Source organism: Manduca sexta, chromosome 17, assembly GCF_014839805.1.
Source record: "Manduca sexta isolate Smith_Timp_Sample1 chromosome 17, JHU_Msex_v1.0, whole genome shotgun sequence".
NCBI classification, from domain to species: domain Eukaryota; kingdom Metazoa; phylum Arthropoda; class Insecta; order Lepidoptera; family Sphingidae; genus Manduca; species Manduca sexta.
Genome location: NC_051131.1, coordinates 8,447,680 through 8,474,426, shown reverse-complemented (window position 1 = coordinate 8,474,426; position 26,747 = coordinate 8,447,680). Strand labels below are relative to the sequence as shown.

The window sequence follows — 26,747 nt, the reverse complement described above, 5'->3', positions numbered from 1 at the left end:
TTCTGCCTTATATCATCGAAGTATAAAATCATAAACGTTTTTCAATTCAGCAGCCTCGATAAACATTATCGAAGAAAATTGGATTGGCTTGAAGGGGAAAGCTGTTTGTTTTGATGATATACACACATACCTACTTCAAATTTTGTGTACACATTCGATAAAAAATACTGTACACTGTAATGTCAATTATATCTTGTACCCACATATTTTTATGCTTCGCTCATGATAGTAATTAAAAATAATATTACAGGTCAAACCCATATATTAAATTAAATATAGATTGTGATAGATGAACAATACTATTTTTATAATGTGCGAAATTTTCAATGCCGGTGATCGCACAGATTCAATTATTTTTACAATGTTTGACTAAACAAATGCATATTCTGACTCTAATACATGTTATACCAGATATGGTGACTATTAAATACTATGATCACGATTTTTAATGATTTTAATAGTATTCCGATAGTCTGTGTACAAGCACTGAGCTAGAGTAATGAACTAAGCCCTAAAATCCTATATAAAATTTCTAAGTAGTGCCCAGCAGTGAATAGTGTCAACTTATAATAATACCTATAATATAATCGCAGAATAAATTTGTACATTTTTCAATAATCACTATAAGCTTGTAATTTTATAATACATATTTGATTATATTAAAATCTAATATACTAATAGACAAACACATTAAAAAGCAATTTTAAATAATAACTGAGTATTACTTGTAATGCAACATCGTTAAAGAAGAATGTTTTACTTACTTAATAACACAGATCCAGGAAAATTAAGTGTATGTTCGCCTTAGACAGTTCCTAGAAAACAACATTGTAAGCGAGCCTTTTGAAAAATATATTCCACAGATTTATTAAATTAAACGCTGCCGTCTATTTTGATTGCGGAATGGATACCGCTCCGTCCCGTTCTTAATCTTCAAAGATATGATTTCTTTTCTACTTTCTTGTTATAAAACGGTAAAAATGGGACTATGAGTGCCGTCCAATATAAAAATAAAAGCGCCTAAAGTGCTTTTCTCCGTAACTCATAGTAGGAGCCGTTAGTGCTCCTAGAAGAGTGCAAACGTTTAAAAATATATATTTAGTACTAAAAGTACATATAAAGGTAATTTCTAATTTCAATATCATACAATTTGAGTGCTATCAACACATAAAAAGATGACTTAAGTGTATATGAAGGAATGAATTACTTGTTTCCCAAAATAATAACGTTCACCAACACAAAGGAAACATCTTCCGAGCTCTCAGAAAAATTACGTATACAAAAATTAGTTATACCTACGACGGGAATTTAAGTATTCATATTTCGCGATCTTTGCCATATAACAGAGCTTAATCCGGCTTTTATGTTATTCACCGCATTCTTTATATTTATTGTGTAAAATAAAATACGTATATGCATGTGAAATCAGGATATACTTTAGTGTATCATTTTGTTTACTATTATGTATATTATGACAACGAATCAGACCAAAAATAAATAAATAGTGATCAAATCAACTGTTAATTAATCGATTAGCCTCTATGTTGTCTGGGCGTTACTTTTCCTTTGCAAAGAATTACACGTGTATCTACAACAGATGTCTCAGGAGGGCGAGAGCGACTAAGCTATGAAATTTAACATTTTTTATAATATAATAATTCAATAATACACCATATTATAATAATTCAATGGAACTTGGACCCAAAATTCTTAATGTTTTTTAAATAATTATAATTTATGATAGTTTTTTGTTAATTATATTTCAGAAACGGTAGCATAATGCTATTTTCTTGGTACTTAATTAAAAGCGAATGTTTTATAAAACATATGTGTTGTATAATCTATCAAGTTCATCCTTCAGTTTAGCCTTCAATGAAAATATGAATACTTTATGAAACATAAATAAAGATTATTTACCTCAGATAGTAGGATTAGGTGCAGATTAACAATGTAAACTTTAAATAACTTATAGTTTTTAATCTATGAACAACTAGACTACTCTTTGTCTTTTTTCATTTCTAGTAATTTCTTAGAGTTATGTAAAAACAAACCTAAATGATGATACAAGCACGCAACTAGTTGGTGAGCGCCTCGAAAGCTGAGCACGCAGAAGTTTACAATGCGCTACATGGAACTAAACCGCACGCGTCATCCTGAGACATCACTTGTTAGGGGTCCTAATGCCCAATAGATATTAATAATAGATACCATAGCTCCACTTACATTCAGCGCTTTACATAAACACACAATTATACACTTTTCTTTTTTACACTTAACAAGTTTTATTGGTCTAGCTTTCTCTTGCGCTAAATGTCCTTTAACATGCGACGACAAAACTAAAATAACTTAACGTGCGTGTATTTGTTAGGAGTATTGTAAAAAGAATTATAAAATGTTACCAAATGAACGGTTTAACTGAAGCTAACATGTAGATTTTTTTATTGAATTACGTCATCCGTCAGGCGGCAGGTAAAAATCCAGGCATAGTGACGAGTCTGCCTCTCGCTTAGATAATTCATTCCCATAGGATTTTCGTTCATTCTTTGTCGGGAATATAAAGTCGCGTAAGCCCACTGTCATTGAATTCTGTTGGTATGAAAAAATTTCGTAAAATATGTGGAGCCACATTACGAAGATTAGCTTACGTAAGCGGAGAAGTAAAGTCATAAGAACCCCTATTTGTCATTCTGAATGAAATGAATAAAAAGGCTATCCACCCAGGACAAACAGGGCATCAACTGTTGATTGTTGAATATGTTTTAATCAGAGGAAGATAATATAGTTCTTTCCTTCTTTAAAAATTAAAATTTTTCATCGTAACGTCACGAATCTATATTCATTTTTATGTGAAGATTTATTCAAATTGCAAGGATTTTTCTCCCTCTAAACAAAAAACAGAATATGTTTGGATGTTTGTAACATTTAAACTCGTAAACCAATTATTAATTAATCTCAATGAATTTTATGTTTTTTATGTCAAAAAGTACAAATGGTTTTAGTTTAGCGGAGACTCTAGGAAAACCAGAAATAAAGCACATTTAAACATTGCTCTCGGCTTCGCCCGCGTTGAAAACCTATCCCGTTATAAAAGGCCCTAAAACAATCAATCACGTAATCTGCATGAAGTCAGTGCCATCTATACACAAAATCCAGACAAAAAGCAATTATGACCTACAAGAGCAAATGGCCAGAATATAATTTTCATAAACTGTTATAATATTAATACCTAAGATGAGATTTGAGAAAAGATACTACTAGAACATTATAATATTAATAAGATAAGATAAACTATATGATTACTTTACCATTGTAACAACATCAAGGGTCTATGAAAAATTGGTGGCGGCTGGCAATAATAGGCGAGTTAGTATAAATTATAACTTACGCATAACATACACGAAAAATGTAGGTATATAGATATACCCACTTTGTAGAATCTATTTTCATTAATATTGAATTGTCCTCTCAATTTTCAAGCAAGGTTTAATGGTATTAAAATAAAGCAATAAATTAGACTTGCGGCTCAAATTATTATTAGATTTATTAGACTAATCTCACTAATACAGACCTATTTAAACAAAAGGATTTTAAAAGTTGTTTATCTTCAAAGTAAACTTAATGGAAATTTGAGAAGCATCCCGTCACTCTTAGCTATTGACTAGATTTTAATTATTTATGCATAAATGTTAAACAAAACCTATGTTTTTTTCGCGGAAAAATTCCATATGATATCCGAGTTCTATGGAAAGGACGGGTCTATTTGTCCTTTGATCCAGTTGTCACTCGCATGATCACTGGGCTGAACCTTAACCATTATTCTATCCAATAGACTTATGCTGCTTAAAACCCTTTGCGTCTACTTCGGCCTTTATGAGGTGATGCCGAAGGATTTTGAGTGGTTTTGAATTGCTATAGGAACCGCAACATGATTCCGCATTGCTTTAGTCACCGTCATTATATGTACAATAATCAATGAGTAACTTAAAACAGCACACTCCCCAATACTCTTAGTTTGAATGAAATAATAGCAGGAGTTTTCACCTTGATCACTCGACTACGACCGCACGATAATACGCGCACAACTGATAACAAAACTTAAACTACCTCCGAAAATAAACCAATATATGCAGGTACTTACTTATAATATACAATATAAATTATGTTATTATTTTCGTAGGTGAAAAAGAATAGAGTTAGTGTACCTAATTCCTGAAGTCAGTGCTAAGGTAATGAAGTTTTAAGTGTAGTTATGACAAAAATTATACAGGTTATTATTATTTTATAATGTTTTGTGCACTTATTTTCCTTGCATTCGTAAACAAATAAGAGCACAACTGTTCCAATACGATAACGTACAAGCGATATAATTCATTTAGGAGTTTGTATTTTTATTTTCAGATTCCGCTATAACATTTGAATCACATTTTATATATTCAGCTTTAGAGTAAACCCAATCAAATGGAAATGTAATTGATGGAAATATTTCCTAAAAGAATATAACATAGGTAGTCTTTGTTTACACGTGGATTGAAAATAATTTCACGTATTTTGGTAACCAGTGAAATATAAAAATAAAAAGAAATAAACATTGAACATTATTACTGTAATAACTTAATAACATCAGTTTCAGTTATTATTACATAAGTACTTACTGCATTTAAAAATATTCGTGACAATGAAAGGCTTCACTTATTTCATTAGGTTTACGTTTTGTATTCATTATCGACGTGAATTGTTGAATTGTAGGAATATTTATATCGAGCGAGGTATTACCAATTAAGGATTCACCACTATTATAGTGTATTTATTTGGTACCTATTAAAAGAAGAAATTAAAACCCATTGGATATAATATTTTAAATTTTAAAAAAAATGTGTTAGTATGTAGATGGCTCCATCTGGCATTGTCCTGGAATGTTATTAAGTAAGTGACCGCAATTATGATCTGTTTTCTGTTTCAATTTCTTTATTATTTTTTTCTTTTTTTCATTCGTGCACGGCAATGTGCCCTACTGCACCTGATCATAAGTGGAGTGAGGTCTAGAATGTCAACCGACGATAGAGGAATTACCTATTGGCAGTCGACACAATTATGCCGGCCTGTTGGAACTGGATATACCAAACTGATCCCGGAACGCGACACACTTACGTGGGGCACTGTGGCGGATTTTAACACCTTGTGTATAGTGGTCGCTATCAAGGCCGAATATAAATTTATTTTAAAATTACGCAACTAAGTCAATAAATCGATTTTCAAAAGTGCAAGTTTCACTAGAAAATGGAACACAATTCAAAATGTAATCTCGATTTTTTTCCTGTTCAGTTGCTACCCCTAAACATGACAAGCGTAGACCGCAACGTTATCAAACTTCCACAACGTACAACAACCGCTGGTCTGCAACTAAATTAACGTACTCAATTTAAATTTATCCATTCTATTAATGCAGCGTTCTGGAGATACAATTCTGTTGTTTCGGATTATGTGGTATAGGTTAAATTTGATAAAGTTAATACATTGCCCTTATTGGAAAATATAGTAAATAGCGCAGAAAAATAAATACTGTTTGATGCTTTGAACAAAATAAAAGTTGTATTGAATGTACAACAGAAATTTAATCAAATTACTTTTAGTGATGCACTCTAAGAGTAAAATGTTGTCGATGATGAAAGTAATTTAATCTGTTCTCAATAAATGTTGCGTTATTCTACTTTAATATTTTTCCATTTCGAACTTGGAAAAATTCCAGTTGTTACTTTTAGTCCGATCATTTAAGGGTTTCATTTCGAATTATCGAAAACAGTTTCGGTCATATTTTTTTTTAATATTTTATTTCTATAGGCTTCTTTATATTTTATTTCACTGGTTAAATATTATTTAAAATCAGAAATATTTTGATGATGGTGTGAAGAAGTAGACAGTGATAAATCTTTTCCAGATCAACGAATACCAACCGATAATAAAAAACAATTTGCATTTATAATTGTTGTCCGTCAAACAACATAACCTCAATATTTTTGTAGTCCTGTTATAATAAAAGTGAAAAAAGACATAAGCCACCTGTTCACGTGGTAGTAAACAACTGCCCAAAACCCAAAGCTTAGCCCAAAAACAGTACAATAGAAACCGAATTTTACTAAACCCTAGATGCCAACGCTCATACCTGACTGACTAGGTATTACGTGTTAAACGACTTAGAGTTTGAAAGTCACTGCATTTAATTTAATTAGTGGGCATTATTGGAATTAACATAATAATATATTTCAGGATGATCAGAAAAGGGCAGCGGAATGCAGTATAATTGAAAGATAGATTGGGTGGTGTTAATATTGTTTATCTTACATGTTTTCCATCAATCAACCGGCTCGTTTGTTTCACTATTCCGTTTTTTTTCTAAAGTTACCCACTTAACTGCATTTGAAATCTAGTGCGCTTCAAATTATTTGCCTTCGTTTCGATGGAGTTATAGTGATAGAAGTTTTTCAGTGCATTAGAATATATTTTTATTCTTAGAGGTCACCAATCCTCGAATAAATACCGGTAGATATCTGAGCCGTACTCAGATTAATAGCAGTTTTGTAGCGTTTACCGAATATTATCTTAAAAGTTCAAATCTCTCAATGATTCTGAAAATTGGAGTCTATATGTGTAAAAATACTTTTCGTCCTATCATGTAGAATAAGTTCAGCACATAATCGAACGGTTTTGTGTTCAAGTAGAGCCCTCGACCCCGTAATCTCATGTAAGCACATCGTCGGATATTTGTGTGATGTTCCGAATAGTCCGTCCCTACATTCACTATTCCGTAGTTTCGATAACTGGCCGTCTGGGTAAACTTGGGTAGATTTTTTGTTCCCAACACAAACAATTTGGATAAAACAAAGACATAGATAAAATAAATTAAATTACCGCCACAGAGCTCGTATCTCAGAAAAGTTTTCCTTTTTATTTACCTCTTTCGCTATCGCAACACAGATCGGAATAATGGATGTTCCGAATATAATTTTCAGTTAAACAGAAAACAAACACTCGTTTATAACAATAACCTGAGCTGAGAGAATCTTTAGGTTTGTTGTTTCTAAGATAAAATCGCTTGGTAACGTAGACGAGCTTTAATAAACATTATTGTTTATTAAGTTTTGAACGCGGCTTTGCCCGCAGAAATGTGTGAAATATCCATATTTCAATTATGATTTTTTTTTCTGTAAGTTTAAGAGACGTGTTTTTTGTGTGTATAATTAATCTATGACTTGTGAACGCCAATTTTCATATTTTATTCAGCGGCTTAGGCGTTTGCGTCTCTTAAACTTACAGATATTATTTTCACAAATGTTCAGATTTATAATATTGGTAGGAACCATTCTAATTAATCTATCGTGAATGCCAAGATCGTTTTTTCAAATCATACATTATCGTTCGTCACCGAATTTCAAAGCTATTGCCTATAATAATCACAAGAAATATAAAATTGTCCAAGAAATAGCTCTAACAAACTTATTTGTATTCCATTATAAACTAACCTAATTTAACTCGTGTTAAATGATCGTGTATGTAAAATGTAGGTATAGAGCGAGGGCTACGAGCTACGGTTAGTAGTTACAAGCCGTGAAGTTATGCTGCGTCAGCACATACGACCAAAGCGAATGATTGATGTTCCACCCAATTCAATGAAAGCCACCATTATGTTAAATTTAACTTTGCTTACAAGTCTAATAACCTAAAAGAATACGAACCTAAAGCGAGAGCGCATTAATTTATTATGTTTTTCTATGAGAATAATTTTCTTTATGAACTGAAAGGCTAAGAAAAGACGACTTAACAGGTCACGAAAGGGTCATACGTTGCTCTTATCTATAATAAGATTTTTTGGCCGAATAAAGGTTGCTAATGAATGGTTTTCTATAAATGTAGTAATAATATAATGCAAAAGTATCTTTATCTGTCTGTTACATTTTTAAGGCTAATCCACTAAACTGATTTCGATGCGATTTGATAAAGAGTGAACTTAAACCCTATGAAAGAGCATAGGCTACTTCTTCTTAGTAGGCTTTCAGTTAGCACTAGAATTTTTATTTCTTTTTTTTATGTCCTCAAATTCTTACATTATATATGTGTATATCCTTGTTTCTTTATTTATATAATTGTTTATAGAACTGTTATGTATGGAATAGATATCCTAAATTATTATTATAAATAAAGATAATTTTAAGAAGCTAACCTTACCCTTCTTTATTCTTAGTTTGTTTCATCTATGAACACTGTCATTTTTTACCAACATTACCAAAGATTCATTGAATTCAGTAATATGTTCGTACCTAACCATACTATTTATCCTACTAATTCTCTAAATGATAATGAAGACTGCATCAAAGTGGATCAAATGCTTTAAAATGACGAAAGAGTTTAGTTTATGTAGACTTTCAGTAGAGAAAGTTTAATTATTTCTCTTATAACAAAGCAAAGCCTAGTGGCATTGCTTATAGAACATAAAATTATTAAAAACATTATTATTTACAATGTTTGAAATGTATCATAAATACGAGTCAAATACAACTGCATCAAATACTACTTGTTTGTAGATAAAATATTTTGATAAGTAGTTTGCCGTACAAGGTTAAAAATCGATTGTAATCAATATCTACTTATTATCTATCTGTGTGATCCATATTTAAGTACTCCACTATCAACGTATAATTTCTCTTATAAGTTTTTTGTATCAAAGCAAAAAAATCGCTGTGTAAACAACATATTTTGCCTTGGGTTGGAGTCAGGGTAATGATTGAGTAAACGAAGAGTTCAATAAAAAATATAATTTGCTAAAACGTTTGCTTCTACCTCGACTATTCTTTGATCATTTCTTATATTGCATAGGTTGTGTTTTATTTAAATTGGAAAGTTAAATTGTAAAGGAAGCGAGAGTAAATGTTCAAATTCAAATAATATAAATTAGGCAAGTGAATAAATTAATAAAAATATATGTCTTAAATCTATGCAACTTGCGGTTAAAGAGCAGCGATGTCTCGGTGCATTACCCAGTGAGCAAGTCTGGCGGGTTTACTACGGCAATACTACAGTCCGTGGGTGGCTGTCGGGCCGTTTACCCCCGGCTTCACACTTAACGCTGGTTCACTGTCAAACGGCAACAAAAGTCACTTAAACTCATAAATCACTAGAGTATTGAAAGCTGGAGTGGAGTAACGTCTCACAATATGGTGATTTATTAGACAACGGTTGCGCAGTAATTTGTTTACGGTTGCGTGTGCCGTGTAGGGCGGGCGGGCGCGTGTTGCGAGTGCGGCGCGATCGTGGCGCGTCCACCGCGCTCGGCGCGCAACAGATAGTACCTAGAGGTACAGATACACAGCGCGGCGGTGCGGCACGGCGGAGCGGAGCGCGGCCGGGGTGCCCGCCGAGCGGCGGCGCGCGCCTCTCGTAAACCCCCCACGTCCTCTACTCGCCCGCCGCCCCTCGTCACTCCACCACCTCCTCGCCGCCAATGACGTCACATACAAACCTTCCAAAATCCTCAGGACCATACTTCGCATTGCAACAGTTAGAGCTTTTCAGCCATACCTTTACTTATACCTACTATATAATGTATACTCACCACTCACCCATTAATACATTAAGTAATAAGTATGTTTATATCTTGTTTTATGACAATATTTTATTTGTCTATTGAATATTAACTACTATATATATTAATTGGAATTGGAATCCGTCGTTTGGATTATCGGGATTCCTTAACGTTAGTCTCTCACGTATCATACTATTAATTAATTATAATCATTATTAATGAGCAATGCTCCAAATAATATCGCGTACCAGATATTTAAATGTAAATCTACAATCATTTAAAATGTGATTTATGTATCCCTACGAACAATAGGTAGATGTTTCAGAGTCAAGCATCTCTGGCATTTAGCGTAGTTTACCTGTCAATTATATTTTACACGTGCCTAGGTGGCTCACCAAACCTAATTATCGTTGTACTCTGTTTGACTTTAGTCAGAAAATTCTTAATAATGAGCAATTTGAGGTTTTTGCAACTTGAACATGCAAGTAATAAGAAATACGCTCTATTTATGCATTCATAGATGTATTTAAATATTTATCGTTGAAACCGTTGTCACATTTGTAATAAGGATCATAATGTATGAACTTCAGATTCTTTCAATAAATTTAAAATATCTTACTCATAAATGCGAAACTAATTTTAAAATATGGTATACTTTATTGTAATGTTTAAGTATAATATTACTTAGTAGGTGTTGCTCGTGGCAATTACCGGCATGAAAACCTGTCCCACTACAATAATCATTGTAGCGATATAGATATAGATATATCGCTACAATGATTTAATTTAAATATTTCCCAAGAGAGCAAAAACCGAGAAAAAAATATCATAATATAATATGTACTTAAATCCAGAACATTATCTATACGTGTGTCAAATTTCAACAAAATCCGTTCAGCTATACTACAACTACTTTTCACAAATATCCAAACATTTTAAACATTTTCGCATTTATATCATTATAAAGTATAAACTATAAATAAAAGTATAAAATATACACAATATTATATATCTGCGTGACTGACAGCGACTGCGTGAAAATTTTCAACATTTAAAATTTTTCTATTTCATAAAATCAACGCAAACTTAAAATAAAGTGCCACCTCACAAACTTTCGTACTACAAAACCAACAATGTTATGAAATTCGTTCGTAAATCCATATTTCATAGCTCCCTAGTCTAGCTCACTTTACGTAAACCTGAAGACCAATGTGAGAAACATGGATCCCATTTACAAAAAATGTTATCGACTAAATCTATTCTGCCGTCAGCTTTATGTGTAGCGGTCTATGTCTAAAAATATAGGCACTGAACTTGGGTTTCCCACCTTCTATTCATATAAAACCTATATAGCTCGACTTTTGATGATTGACTTAGATTCAATTGTCGGATACTGTATATTTTTGTTGGGACTTAACATATGGAATTCCAGTACATTTTTCAGGTACATTAAGTACATTTATCAAGGAAAAAGGATCCAATAAATTCAAATTAAATTCCTCTTACAATAAAGGCACACGAGTAAATCACTCCTACGAAAACTTACATAAAAAAGAAGACATGACAGTACATATGTATTGAGAAAGAGTGTATGTTTGTGACGGCGTCGGCTACTAACTGTGTGCAATAAACAGCTTTTGTCAGACATTTAATCCACTTAAGTGTTTTTAGCTCCTATTACTAGATAACTTGCGCCTATTGTCGTCAAATATATTGCTTCCGCTTAGCATGAGTATTAGTGAGCTATCCGTAGCAGATTTTAAGGTGACTATGATAAATGACCCGTGAAACAAAATAACTTCAGTTTAGCCAATCATGTTGTTATGCTCATATGCTAAAACCCATTACGCTTACAACAATCTTATCGACCATTAACTCTGTATACGCTCCCTGTTCAGAATGCGTAGAAAAACGAGCAAACTATACAGTTTCGAAATATCCGTCCATATTTCAGTTATAATCATAGGTATACGCGATTATTAATAGTTATGCTCAGCAAAATATGTCGTTTTATAATATGCAGTACATTTTAAAATGGCAGTATAAAGCTTATATCACTGCAAATCACAATTAACACTATTAAACAAACGGCAATTACTTTTAAGAATAGCGTATTTAATTTGGTTTAGTCTACTAGTCGACCAATTTATTCTTATATCATAATTATAACATTATAAGTCATGGATTGTTAATTTTCCAAATTTCTGACATTCGTCAAACAATAGTTTGCTATTTGGAACATTTAGAAGGGTTATAATTTTTTTAGTAAAAAATAACATAATAATTTTAATTATTTAAAAATGGTAAACTAAAGTGTGAAGAGAGTTATATAAATATGTATTATGCTATGTAGAAATACAATATGGTCTATACTCTATAGGTACATTAAAAGACTGACGGAATTGAAAGCCGCTAAAGGTGAACTAAAATTTAATATTATGTCGAGTACCGGTGCACAATATACCTTTCTCTATTTCTTGTTATAGACAATACAATAAAATTTTGTTGCCTTGTTGAAAAAGAAAATAGGTACTAGACAGCAATTTAGTGATTATATTCTTCGATATCGTTAAAGGGGCGCTTTATTTCTTTGCTTTTATATCGTCGTTGACTTTGAAGAAGATATTATTTATTTATAATATTCAACGTAAACATAACACTAACATTATAATATACTGAAAAATTAGGTAAATATCTGAAAAATACTGTGTAGGCCTTCGGAAACATCATTCACTATAGCGCAGCAGCAAGCTGTCATATCAAATTGGTTTTCGCTGAGGCGGTGGTGCTTCTCCGGACGAGACGGCCCATTAATGCTGTACGAATTTTGTCTACAGTGTGACTCTACTATTTAATTATCTAGCCATAAATTGTTTTCTTGGGAACATGTGGTCGAAAAAATCATAATGACCTCGCTAGATAACCTCTAGCCATCAATTACTTGCTTGAGAATATGTGGTAAAAATCAAAATGACCTTGCTAGATAACCATGGTCCTTCAATTAAAAGTCGTCGACTATAGATTTCAAATTCTGGTAGTAACATTTGCAAAGTTTTTCTTAAATTAAATAAACATGACTGATTTGAAACCTACAAAATCTAGAATATTATAAATTATAATTACTATTTAAGTATATTTTACCATATTAAAAACGAATATTATAGAACTAAATAAGTATTATTTCCTTATAACAGAGTTCAAAGTGAAATTACCGACGAAAGTGGTCCAATAACGGTTATATAATGAAATAATCAATTTATCTTACCGAAATGAACAATCGATAACGCGCTTATATCGCATCGTTAGCTTCGATAATATTATGTCTCCGGTTTTATCTCGGGACGATATTAGTAACAAGTTTCGATGCTTTGTTTCGGAAGGACTGAAAAACATAACACCTTATATTATTTATTTGTAGTGTGCGCGTTTTGGAATTAATTTCTTATTTATGACAACAATAAGAATATTAACCTACTATGAGAATAGTGCTTGTTAATGTATAGATTAATTAAGGTATATTATTCTAATCAAATGATAAATCCATCGAGTCTGGATTAAACCGACTTCAATAACTCAAAAACCTTAGAAAATGTAGAAACTGCAATGTAAGGTAGGCACGCGACCTTTGGCATTCACGGAATGATCCGCGCGCGAGAACTGCCGAACAAAGGTTTACTCCGGAGCCGCGAACGCTTGTTCTCTCTGAATAATTTAATATTCGACACATTTCGCATATGTGAATATTTAGAACGTTTTGTCATTATTTGCTCATTACCCAAATAACAAGTTGACGTTCGGACTACGTAAATAACACTCAATTATTTTTGTCGCACACTTTTGATGTCTTTTGATCATCTCTAACTTCCTGCTATTGACACCAAAATTTTCCTAAGGAAATCAAATTAAATTTACGCAGTCGTAATTTCTATTGGTATCAAAATTGAAATTATCGAGGGAATATCTTCTGATCTTTAGATAAAATGTTATTAAGTTTAAAATTGTGGTAACGGTAGTCGTTTCCTTTCATGTCTAATGATTTTATAAGAAACCTTGAATGAGGAACACGAATACATATTTAAGCTTTGATGTTAAAAGGTAAAGAACTCGCCAGTCATTACATAGTAATTTCCAGTGACCTGCGAAGTTTTACTTGTTTTTTCTAATCATTCTAGGATATAAAATTATAGGCTCTAATTGGAATTTGGAATATGACATACGTCGTATCTGAATTCTTTTTCAATGTCAGTGAAAGTTAATAACAATATTTTTTTTTGTGGACGATATAATATTCTTATCTGCTATTATAATACTCTACTCGCTCCGTGTATACTTCCGTACATACTTCGAGTAATTTTATGATAAAGATACATACTATTTATTTGTTATAAATATAGTATAGCTCGCACTCATTCATTATTATTAAAGTAGATCTGAAGTTTTTATAGTGGTTATACTCCCTGCTGTCACAGTTTAACCTCTGAAAACAATAGAGCTGCAAACCCGCTCGAAACTAACTGCAACTCAGCAGTAAAGATTGAGAATAGCTTTGTTTACAACTATGAATTGGAGTTTCCTTGGTACATTATTTCAATATATGGAAGATGTCTTCCATATATTGAATATATGTATATTATGAGCGAACAGAAAGAACACTAACATTCTTGCCAATAATTAAATTATAAAAGTTAAAAATAACAAAAATCATACATTTTTGATATGAGCGGTCAAAGGTAAATTAATAGTAATTGTTTTCTTAAACATATTACGTTATAATATACTTTTTTAAAAGATTGCCACAATCGGTCCCCTTTTTTGGATTTTTTTCGCACAGAGTGTACTTACAGCATATTACTCCAGAATCCTTTTAGCTTTTTGGAATTCGTTTCGCCTTAAGATGAGATTCCGTCTTTGTTTTCAGATGGGTGATTGAAATTGACCTTTCTTAGAGTTCGCATTTAGGATCGTGTATTGACCTGACCCAACTTTCGCAGTCGCCTTTTTCTTAACTATTGCTCTCTTTTATACTTTTTGTTATATTAACTATGATTCTTATTAATTATTACTACTTCTTCATCCAGATTCTGGAGACATAATCTAAATTCAAGTGACGCGGTTGTATGACGGCTCAACTGCAGTGCTAAAGTCACTTTTTCGATCCCCGGGTTGGGCGAAGTGATATTAGATTTTCTATTTGGTATCAGGCCGAAGACTCAAATTTGTGCTCGCTATGGCGATAGGCTTGCCCGTATCACATCATGAAATGGAATACACACGGTGGACACTCTGTGCATCAATTACGCCTCAGCCTACCCCTTCAGAGATTAAAAAGGTGAGTGTGTGTTCTTAATTTAGTTCCCGCACATTATATTGCCGTTGAATTCCTTGGTTCGATTGCCTATAAAGTAATACGTAATTAAATTTTTGAGCAAAATTTCAAAGGGTTACACCCATGAGAAAATTTTACGTCAACCAAGTAACCCCTTCTAAAAACCACGACACAAAGCAAAACACACGTTTCTCCAAACGTTAATATTTATTTATCACATTCTGCACATTGATCAAACTGAAAGGCGGGCTATTTGCGCCTGATGTATTAATTCAACGAAACCGCATCAAACGTTTTTCGCCACGTTACCAGCGCAAAGGAATTACCTACTGTTTTAATTAAGCATAGACATAAAACAAGGTTTGAATTAAAACAAGAAGTGGGTGTATATTTACAGTGTTGTGGTGAGCGGTGCCACGCGCTACCTCTGCGACACACGATACCTTTTGTTTACGTTTATACAACGTTATAAAAAAGACTTGGAAATTAATTATCTCAAATAGTAAAACACTAAGAAATGACCAAACGAAGAGCGGTAATTACGAATCGGTAAAATGTGTTAGAGGTTTAAGTCGTAAGTACCATATTACTAGGGGTCGGAAATGATCCGCGATTTAGCCCATTACATTCAGCTGCTCCCCTGATATTAAAGGTAAGCAACCTTAAATGTTAACGAGCTATACATATGATGCTATAAGGGTTATACGAACATTAAGACTATTTTATGGCATGCATTAATTTTGGTATGGTCGTTGCTAGATGGATGGCAGCACGTTGCAGTGCGGCGAATTTCTGCAGTAAGCCTCATAGTGGCCGCATAGTCACGGATAGCACAGTGATATTTTTTTTGCTTACATTATTCGCAGCTGCATTAGCGAGGTCTATAATTATATTAAAAACGTAAATCATCATACTTGTCCGGTGTTGACGTAGAACTGATTGTCGGCACACATATTTCTTTCGGGTTCTTATGTTGAGCCTTTCAAGCCCAGTTTCAATAAGAAAGACGGCAGAAAGAAAATCGTGGCGGCCATAAAACAATACAATGATCCTTGCGCTGATAAGTAATTAATAGTAATTAACATTAACTGCAATGTCCGTCAAACCAGAATTCGACAGATGCACAATGCTGGTTGGCAGAAATAACATTGCGATGTTTGCCTACCCGACCACACCTCACATACAAGAAACAGTTACCACCTAGTAACTATGTATATCAAAACGTGAGTAATCATATTTCGTTGTTCACTCTACGGTGCAACACGGACCTAAATTCTATTCAGTTTATTGAGTTCGCTGTCCACCGCACCGACCTAATTGTTAGTGGACAAATGAAGTTAGGGGGGTTTCCTCTCCACAACTGCTGTTTGGACCGCAGATGAAATGTTCAGCTTTTAATTGCATATTTGTGGTTTTTATTTTCAATAAGATATATTAATTTAGTTCGTACGTACTGATTATAATCTTAATAATCATTGTATGTTTTTTTAAAGCTGTTTGTTTTGTAAGAGGTTGTAATTAGTTCCTTTTTTGCGCGTGTTGTGTTCACATATTTTAGTGTGTACAAATATTATGTTGTACAATGAATGCGTTGTCTAAATCGTAACTGTTAAGTAATAGCCAGTTTTGGGAACCTATAAAAATAAACTATATTTAGTAATTCTCATTACTTCCTATTATTGTTAGGGCCATTCACGATGTCTGTGTGAACGCTAATCGTCAAATATAATACAATACGACCAAATACAAAAGACAAGCTCCCAAATAAATTGTAAACAAAAGAGTGCATTAATCATTAACTATCTTATACTTTAACCAGTGGATAACATTTACTTGAACATTACGAAACAGGCCATTAAATGACTATTTATAGCAATTCAATAAGGTACTTGTCAGAGGCGAAGGGTGAATTTTTCGGAAAGGCAACCCGACACAATTTATAAATATTAATAATGTGAATAAATGCGGTCTGGAATTCGTTCTAATGATAATGAGGTTTTACATCAATTACCAAAGGGACGCCGGCAGGAATCGGGTTATATGGACCCAGCGCCACCGATATCTATACAAAAGAATTTACCATTGATATAAATTTGAATATTTACGTTGGTTTGTTTTCCCATCACTACGTAACTCTACACGGCTATTAGCGTACTATCTGATCGGTTGTCGAGTAGTGACACATTGGCCGGATCTCGTAAAATCGGACGCATGTTAGCTGTCAAGTTTAAACAGAACATAAATTTCCGTTATACCTTCCCGGGATATAAATATCAAATTAAATAAAAGCATTTATTAGTCATGTAGCCCGTATAAAAAGCATTTATGACCTATGGCATTTAAATAATTTAAAGTTCCTTTTTTAAATAATTTTATTTTTGTTTATTGCGTGTAATGTATTTTGTGTCTATTCTCTGTCTTGAGATTTTCCTTTCTACATACATCTAAGAAGTGACCACTAACCGCAATCATCTCACTTCATTTGCGCTAACAGCTTAGTTACTATAATGTGAATTGTAGACATATACATATATTACTTATATAATATTAATATAACTATATAATCACGTTGTCAACGACTGAATGGATCGCAATACAATACGAAACGAAGATACACGAAGTCCTAGATTATACCTACATATTTTTAAGTCTGGAAAATACGCAGTAAGACTTTATTCCGGTAAGTGACCTTCATGGTAAATCACGAGTAAATAGGTATGTTAAAATAAACATCAATACAGAATTTCATAACAAACACTTGTACATATTACGGTACATAAAGTTTATTTTCGTAGCACTAAGTTGTAGAGGCGTAGCCATAATGGACTACGAAACACGAAATACTTATGTGATCGATCTGAAACAGAATCTCGTGGCTACACTGTTCACTGCTTACTATTTCTACTAATTACTAATTTTATTATTATAAAAACTATATGTATATATTTTTTTAATATATAAATTATAAAGAGTTCTTCTGTAAGGACTATATATAATACTGCGTGTATTAATGTGTATAAGAAATCTAATCATAACCGAAAACTTAAGAAGTAGAAAAAATTATGAATTACTTTTCTTACTTAGTCATCGTAAATTTTTTAGCACTTCGAAATTAAAATAATTTTATAAAATCTGGCACCCTTATCAGGGATCTACCATTCGAAATTCAGCAAGGTTTGCAGGCTGCCGCTCTTTTTTGTTATTTTAATTGATATTTTATGACTGAGGCTTGAAACGAATTATTACAATTTAAACTTATTTTAAAAGTTATTCCTTTAACACAGCAAACCTTTTAAAAATTAATAAAGGAGGAAACTAAAATGAAAACGCTCCATTAACGGTCCATGCTTTATGAAATGCTAAGCACACTATCCAATTTAATTGAAAGTGAATTTTCTTGCTACTTGGTAACAAACAAGACCCATTTTACCAAAGGAATTATAATTTCAATCATCCATATTTAATTAAAGCAAACGTTATTCTTTATGAAACTTTCTATAAGGTTTTTGCGTTTTAAAACGCGTCTTACATGAAAGTCATTGCTCGTAAACAGAAGTTTATTAAACTTAGATTTATCTAGTAATAATGACGTAAACACGCTAAAATGATTTTGACATAATGAAAAGAATATTAAATATAACCAACTACAGACTCTATAGCTACATTATAACACTATTTAGATTTCACGAACCTACCTTCATCCCATTCAGTGGTTTATGTATTGTTAATTAAAATGCCTTTGTACTGAACAAAACGAGAGTCAACGCAAAAGTGTTTCATTACGCAGAGAATTATACACAAAAACATTTGCCGTTTATGTGCCGTAAACACCACTTGCACGTAAGTAGAAACGTAATTTTTGGCACTCAGCAATAAATGTACGCGGGTGTACGCTCGCGGCCTTGCCCGCACGCTATATTATGAGCAAATTAAGGTTACAGCAGATTTCGAAGTGAGCAACATTAGCTATATAATTTATAACAATCCTTATTGCGCATATTTGATTAATCTAATAATAATTGCCGCTGTGATAAATTGTTTCTTTGGTTTATTGTGATTCGCAACAAAAATTTAGAGTTATATATACTTCTTAGTATATTTGATAATGCATTTATAATATTATGGTATAAAAATTTAGTAAGTTTGAGACCATGCTATCACTGATCGTTTTCAATTGTTATAAATCTGGTAAACATAATATAGCGTTACTATATTTAAATGTTTACATACAGTTTTATTCCCCTCTATATTATTTCAACTGGTTGTTTACGCGCCGTAAAACTTTTAGGGTGGGATATACGAACAGAATACTTTGAGTTATTTTGCTCCACAGAATTACAAAATGTTTTTCGTGCATACTTTTTACTTTTCAAAAATCTTCAAGAGTTCATTAAGCTTTATCCGGAGCCATGAGAAAATCTACAGAAAACTTAGTTGGGACAAAATGTTTTGAACCGATTTCAGAGACATAGATATAAAAGCTTCACTATGTATAGAATTTTTAAGTATTTTGCTTACATTCTTTTCTCTCTCAACTATGACTATAATTCTTACATAATATATATTTACCTGAAGCATTATGGACATTACTAATAACTTATAAGTTTGATATAAAAAAGAGACCTATCCATTGTATTATGCTCCACTGGCTACTCTGGGTTCCCAAGGATTTGACCAGTGGACTTGCCCCTGTTTTCCAAAAGAGAAATATTAGAACATTATGTTTCTTATTTTCATTATAACACTAACCATAACGTGCCTGCCAGGACATATATTCGTTCACCAGTTAAAGTAAATACTTACATATACTATAGTATTATTACACAAGCCCGGTGGCCAACATATTAAAATTTCACGTATATTAGCATTGATTGTAAAGCTGAATAACGCTACCCAATTTATCAATGAGTTCGACGACATTTGTAAAGCCACAAATTGCAAAATATCGATGACAAATTAACTAGAAACGCGAATGTTACATCGACCTAAATACACGGTATTTGGATAATACGAATTCACCGCTGGTACAAAACAGTATCGCAAATACCTTTTGACAAGATTCATTTAAAATTATTAATTTCAAAAGAAGTTGAAAAAAACATTTCATAATTGCTCAATAATTTTAATTGCTTCTTAAAAGCTAGAACACTTATAAAAAGCTACATTCTCCTTAAAAAATTGAAAATTTAATTCATTCAAATATGGTAATGCTCTTACCGCGTCTTTTGTTTCATGAATATTGTACGCCTTAAGTTGAAATTTTATCAAAAATTCTCCACTTACAAATTGTTCCATTACAAAGTCGAATTCTAGAAGGCTTTGGTAAAAGTTTGAGGTTGGGTTCTATATAACGGTGGCAGCCTTTATCTTTTAGAATAAATGTGCGACTTTCTTTTGTATGCTATTTCTTTTATCTGTAATTTGTGGAAGCCACGATAGCTTAGGAGTTTTAGCCAGGCTGCCGTCCAACGTTACGTGATGTCGAACCTTGAGAATTAACGACGACATTTATTTCGAAATAAAAATATCTACGTACTGTAAAAAGACATTCTGTCCAAAGTCGAGTCTTTTAGGTGGACTTGTATTGTTTATACCTACCAATGGCGAAGGGATGAAATTTGCCAAAAGGGAACCCAATACAATATGATAATATAGGTAGTAATATCCATAAAGGCGGTCTGTAAATCGTTCTAATTATTAGATTTTACACAAATTACGGAAGGGAAGCCGGCAGGAATCGTGTTATATGGAGTCTTCGCCACTGATATCTGCACTAAAATCGTGAAGGTTTTATTTACTTTACACCTAATTTACGAATTATGATTGAATATATAGAGGTAGATATAACTGGTACTAATTATAAGTATGTTTTCTATAACATAAGGCGAATCTACCAGTGTTAGAACAAAATCACGAAACATCAATATGTCGTAGCTTTGTTATTGCGATTGTATATGTATTTAGTAATTGATTTCGCCCGAGCCCAAAATTTAACCCTACAAAACCCCATCATAGAAGTCTAGTCATAAGCAATACATAAATAGTCCAAGACGCAATACATAAGGAAATGTTTTACTTCACAGAAACAACTCATAATGTTCTTTATAAAATACTCGCACAACTTTCTTTGTTACTGCGTGAATAAGCAATCGTTCAAGGAAAACACTAGAAATGTGCAATTTATTTCCATCAAATAAATAATAAAAACAGATTTATTGCTACTGAGAGACTCATTCACTTGAGAAAGTTAACGTTGATGGGATGCTGTTTATATTAAGAAGAAATTTTGCAAATCTACTATTTCAATTTGCGACGCATAATTTTGTTTTAAATACAAATTAGGAGAACCCATAAGATGGAATTTACACACCTTTAATACCGTGTACCTGCCAAAGCCACTGTAGCCCAAACTTCATAATGGCCCATCGTTGTTACCTGTGTTGGGAGCATGCGCTGACAAACTTTCAGCTTTTATAAAATAACGAAGGTCTGGGGTTCACGGGCTCTTGCTCTATTATATTTATTATAACTATTTATTTTAATGACAATGGGACAAGACACTTTGGACCGTGGCTAACCGGAACAGAAAGAGGAGAAGAACAAACAACAGGCATACAAATAACAGTCTACAGACTATTAATGTTATACTTATATAATCACGTAACAGAACCAATGAGGTAGGCCGACCAAATTAAAACGGACGGGGAAGCCTCGTAAATTTAAGTACTCGATTTTCGTTTAAAAAAAAAGGTGAAGAGAGATCGGGCAGCGGAGCTATGTCATCTTTAGGACACATTGTGACCACGACCTCTCATCAAGAGTGCAACAGCGAAGAAGAAAAATATGTATAGAAGCTTATAATAATACGACATAAAAAAAAACATTTAGGCAATAAGTATATGACTCAATTCATTTTCCACAATTAACAGCCTTATTTTCTCCTGCAATGGTTATGTCCGTAATCCTTATATTTCACGGAAAAAACAAGGTTATATTGCTTAGAATTTTTTAGCAACTCAGTAGTAGCTTATTCTTAGGAAATTTAATATCAGCATGAATTCTTGGGCGTGCCTGAGAAAAGAGTAAAAGGATCAGCGCTCTGCGATCATGAAAAATATAAGTTTAAATGTCGTGATAAGTCGCAGGCCCCTCAACATATTGCTTCTATTACGAACCAACACTTATAAATGACCAATTTACACTTAATAGCGTCGGATCAGTCCCTTACCACGATTACCGCATTAATAACAACTTACGTGGTGATATCCTTTCACGTAGATACCCATCAAATGAGTAACCGTCAATCTTAGCTTTATTATTCTATTAGAATTTAATGTGCGAATCGCTTCTGTATTAGAACAGGCAATCTCCCAAAATGTAATCATTGCTAGTACAAAAGTGAAAAATATATTGACGAGAATGTAATCTTTATAATACCGAATATTAATAACTTTATCGTTGTAATGACTTATGTACCTATTTAGTTAATATAGAATGACCGTAGGATGTTTCACTTGTATAAGGTCATTCAAGATTTCTGAAATAAAAATCACACAATTGTTTATACCGTACGTTAAGTTACGCTACAAAATTTTGTTGTCCTCTTAATCGTAACTATGATCTAGGTATTTGTTTTTTTTTATTATTTTTGTTTATGAATACTTAAGAACTATACCTTACCGTGATCTCAACAGTACCATTTCAAGAAGTCAATTCAAAAATAGTGAAATTTAATGAAAATACAGAAAAGATATATAATTTTTATTTATACCTGTAAGTTTGAAGATCGTAGATACAACACGCAACAGAAACCACTCGCGTTAAATAATTCCTAAGCACGTTAAATCCTGCAGAAATAACCTATTTTTTATTTATTGCCCAGAATGGATTTGCCGTGTTTCCATTAAATCATTCGATAAAGGATAAGGAGCACCTCCGGCAATATATCGACAATCTGTCCGTTTGTGATTGATGTTTCTCAAAATATTAACAGCCTTTTCAAACACCCTTTCAACATTCAAGTGGCTAACTTTATAGAAAAAATAATTTCTGAAGTAACGGGGCCTCATAAATTATTCAAAACTTTAATTCAACTGTAAAAGCATTTATACTTCGTTAATTTGTACAGGCGGCCTGTGCATCGTTATCTCAGTATACAGAACCAAAATTTGTTGTTTGTTCGTAATTTGCATGGATCTTTGTATTGTGGTCAGTGTTTGTACACCTGACAGTACAAATTTCATTGATAGTAATAGGAATTTGACCATGTTTATCTCGGGATTGAGTCGTGTTGGTGAGTTTAATATGGCTTAATAAAATATACCTTATGAATGGATGATATTAATTTAACACATGCCTCTTACACATGTAAAAAAATTACCTTTGCGATGAAAAAAGAACAAATAAAAAATTAAACAATCGATAATAACATCTACTAAATCAAGATATCGATTTGATATCACGCAACTTTTAAAAACAAATCAAAAATATCTGTTTACAACTAACTTTAAATTTATATAATGGGAAATATTTTATGTTCATCAGCTACAATGAAAATGGAAAGCAGATATCAATGAAATTTAATTTCCTCTTATTTAATCTGATTATGGAGGGTCGAGATGCTATTAAATCGAAGATTGCGTTTGGATACTGATTAACATCGGTCGCGTCAGCTCCGACAAATCAGAAAGGCAGCATCCATATTCATTTATATTCCTTACTTTTGAAGCCCGGGTTGTATTGCTTTTTTATTCCATCACTGAATAAATTGTGAGTGACCTCGTTCGACATCCACTGGGAGGATATGTGAGTGATCATTCAATTTTCAACGTGAGCTTATTGAATCCCTCTTACCCGAATATTGACCATAGCGGAAAATCTCAACGGAGATTAGTCAGAAGACATTATAGTATACACGTGTGTGAACATTACACAGGTGCACTCTTAATTCCTTCACCCTCATAGTCCGGTGAGACGGCAATCCAACATGACCGAAGAGAGATCCGGGGCAGGACCAACGGTTTTGCATGCTAACCGAGGCATGAGGCTTTACACCACCATCTTCCCTACTCCGAACTGCAACTGAATATTTTTTTAAGATAGAAAAGCACAATCACAATGATTTCTGGCCCGACCCGGTATTCTAACCCAGACCTCACCGTGGCAGTCGTACTCATACCATGTACGCATTACAATTACGCTACCAAAGCAGTAAAAATCTTATTAACCTGAAAGCTATCTGGAATTATTTTTCAAGTCCATTTTAGGAATAAAATACTCAGTAATTATCACGTAGTCCACAAAGGAGGAATAAACAATATAAAACCAAGATCAGTTCGTATACAAACAAAGAGAAAAGACAAATCGGTCCAATAAATCCTATTAACTTATTTTTTCCTGGATTACATGTTGACTTGTAAAGCCATACGTCTTAGATTAGAAAAGTGACGAGGGTCTACCATTGACATTCCCAATCTTTTATAAGGGAAATAATGGTGTACGCTCTTGTAGTAAAATCTTAGTCCATTGACGTATCAATGTTACAACGAAATTCCATTCTAACTTTACAGCTTTGAATGGCCAAATCATTCAAGTCACCGAAAAAACACAGCTGAAAGGTCGAAATTTTATCAAAATACTAAACTTTCTTTTTTGCTGTTGTCGTGTATTTATGACTGAAGCAGATAATCACTATACACAATTTGTAATTAATGACATCGGAACTCATCATAACATATCGTGCATCGTTCATATTTTGTTGACACAATGTTGATTATGTTGTAATAAAAATACATTCTTGTATAAGAAACACTGAAGGACACTGTAACACGAAATAACCTCATCGTCGGTTCTACAAGGTTTTGTATGAAAGCCCCGTCCGTATCTCTTTGAGAAAACATTATTTAGTCCGTTTTAACGCTCCGCCTACCTACTCCAGGGATAATTCAAATACTTCCTTTTACACAATCTGTTGCCTGTTATTGAAGTTCAAACTGGTAGGTTGGATACTTAAAACAATTCCTTGTTGGGAACTTGGTTTAACATTTTGATGTTATTGGTATATATATATATATATATATATATATATGTTTATAAATAATAATGTAGTGTCAGTTTTCGCGGCATTTTTATTTGATTTAGAAGACTAGTACCCAACTGTGGGACAGCATACAGGGTCGATTTTAAAGGTGGGCAGCAAGGAAATCTACCTTAACTACTGTAGGTACCAGTAATCTTTTTAAACTGTCCATCATTTTTTTATACATTAAGATATGCATTCACAGATTTTGCAAAATATGAGGATGAGATAAAATATAAACATCAGGTAACCGCCATTAATGACCTATCAAAAATCCACTCTTTATAATATAGAGGTGAAATTATTGTCATGTTGAGACTAGGGTCATAGATAATAAGTAATTTTGTAATAGTCATTTTGTAACTTCGAATCGACTTGCCCAATTTTTAATAAGTAACCACGTTGATGTAACGATCTTGACATATTTTTTAGAAAACAAGCGAGGCTGTGGGCAATCAATATACCCAAATTTTGATATTCTTAAAACTCTAGAGAATTCCTCAAAACCTTTATTGGAAACGTTGCAAGTTTGTTTCTAGAGATACAGGTGTGAGTTTATGTCACGGTATGTTTCACATTTTATTCTTAAACAAATTATACACACAACCAGGGTATCCTCTTTTTTTTACTTGTGTTTTCCGTCCCATAATGTGATAGGAGGCGAGCTTTTCTCCATATCGAGCACAAATTCCAGACTCCGGGCTAATATTGAGTGGAAAATCCCAATATCACTGCCCGATCTGGGATTCGAACCCAGGACCTAAGAGCAGTGTCGTACCCCGCACGCTATACATCTATGCCACCGAGTCTGTTTAAAGTTTGCACTCCACTTTTTAATTTATAACTGATAATTGTAAACAAGCTATTTATACCATTATCAGTATATCACTTAAAATGTTTACTTTTCAAACTCTTTTATTCAATCACGTTTAAACTCCGTGTATATAAGGATGAATGTGAACATATATATAGATATTCCTCTCTCCATAGTACCTAATTATAAGTTATAATCGATTTCAAATAATAATTGTCATTCGCTGTAGTTACTTCAGTTTATGGGCACATCATTTATTTCGTCCACAAAAGTCAATCAATGACAGTTCCAGAGGTATTAGAACAGCTTTTATATGAAGCTATAAATTCGAAGTTCCATTAAGTATACGACCAAGTTATGCGTCTTCCACTCAAAACTAATTTATACAATTCTTTTAAAACTTTATTGGGATGAATGAAATGGGACCTAAAGCAATTAATTATTCTATTGGCCTTGTAGGTGGGGTTGGTAATTATTGCCGTAACTTTGCCACTCGTTATGGAGGGGCAATGACCCACGCCATCTCTCAGCACCATAATGTCCTACTTTCGCAAATTAAAAAGCTTCAAATAAATTTGGCTTTGCTTTGTTAATTTTATTATTTAGTAGGTTTTCATAACGTTGCCCGCGTCAAAGATCTTTTCTGAACTAAATATAGCACCGAGTAGTTTTCCAAGATGAAAATTCGGCTACATTACAATACTTTATTAAACACCAGTAATTACAATATAAAAATGTGGTAAGCACAATCTCCTGAACTAGGTTCCTATACCTGTATGTCAGGAGGGAGTTCCTTCCTTATATTTAATTATTTTAAACAATAGTAACCGGTGACCAATTATTTAATTACATAGTGCCAGTGTGTCGTCATAGTGCCAGTCTCATACATTTTTCATTTTTGTTCAAGAAGTATTTCCGTTTGCTCATAATCTAGAGCCTTTAACCATGTTACGGA

At 32.9% G+C, this 26,747-nt stretch overlaps 1 protein-coding gene across 2 annotated transcripts in view; it reads right to left on the bottom strand.

Moving 5' to 3' along the window:
* LOC115443165 (5-hydroxytryptamine receptor) overlaps positions 1-9,366 on the bottom strand; it is a 41,524-nt gene extending 32,158 nt beyond the window's left edge. The window contains exon 1 of one of the 2 annotated variants that reach the window (XM_037439704.1): positions 9,030-9,366. The gene's annotated coding sequence lies outside the window, so the exon portion shown is untranslated. The remainder of the gene's footprint in view (positions 1-9,029) is intronic. The other variant, XM_030168448.2, reaches the window with a different exon arrangement.
* Positions 9,367-26,747: the final 17,381 nt, after the last annotated feature.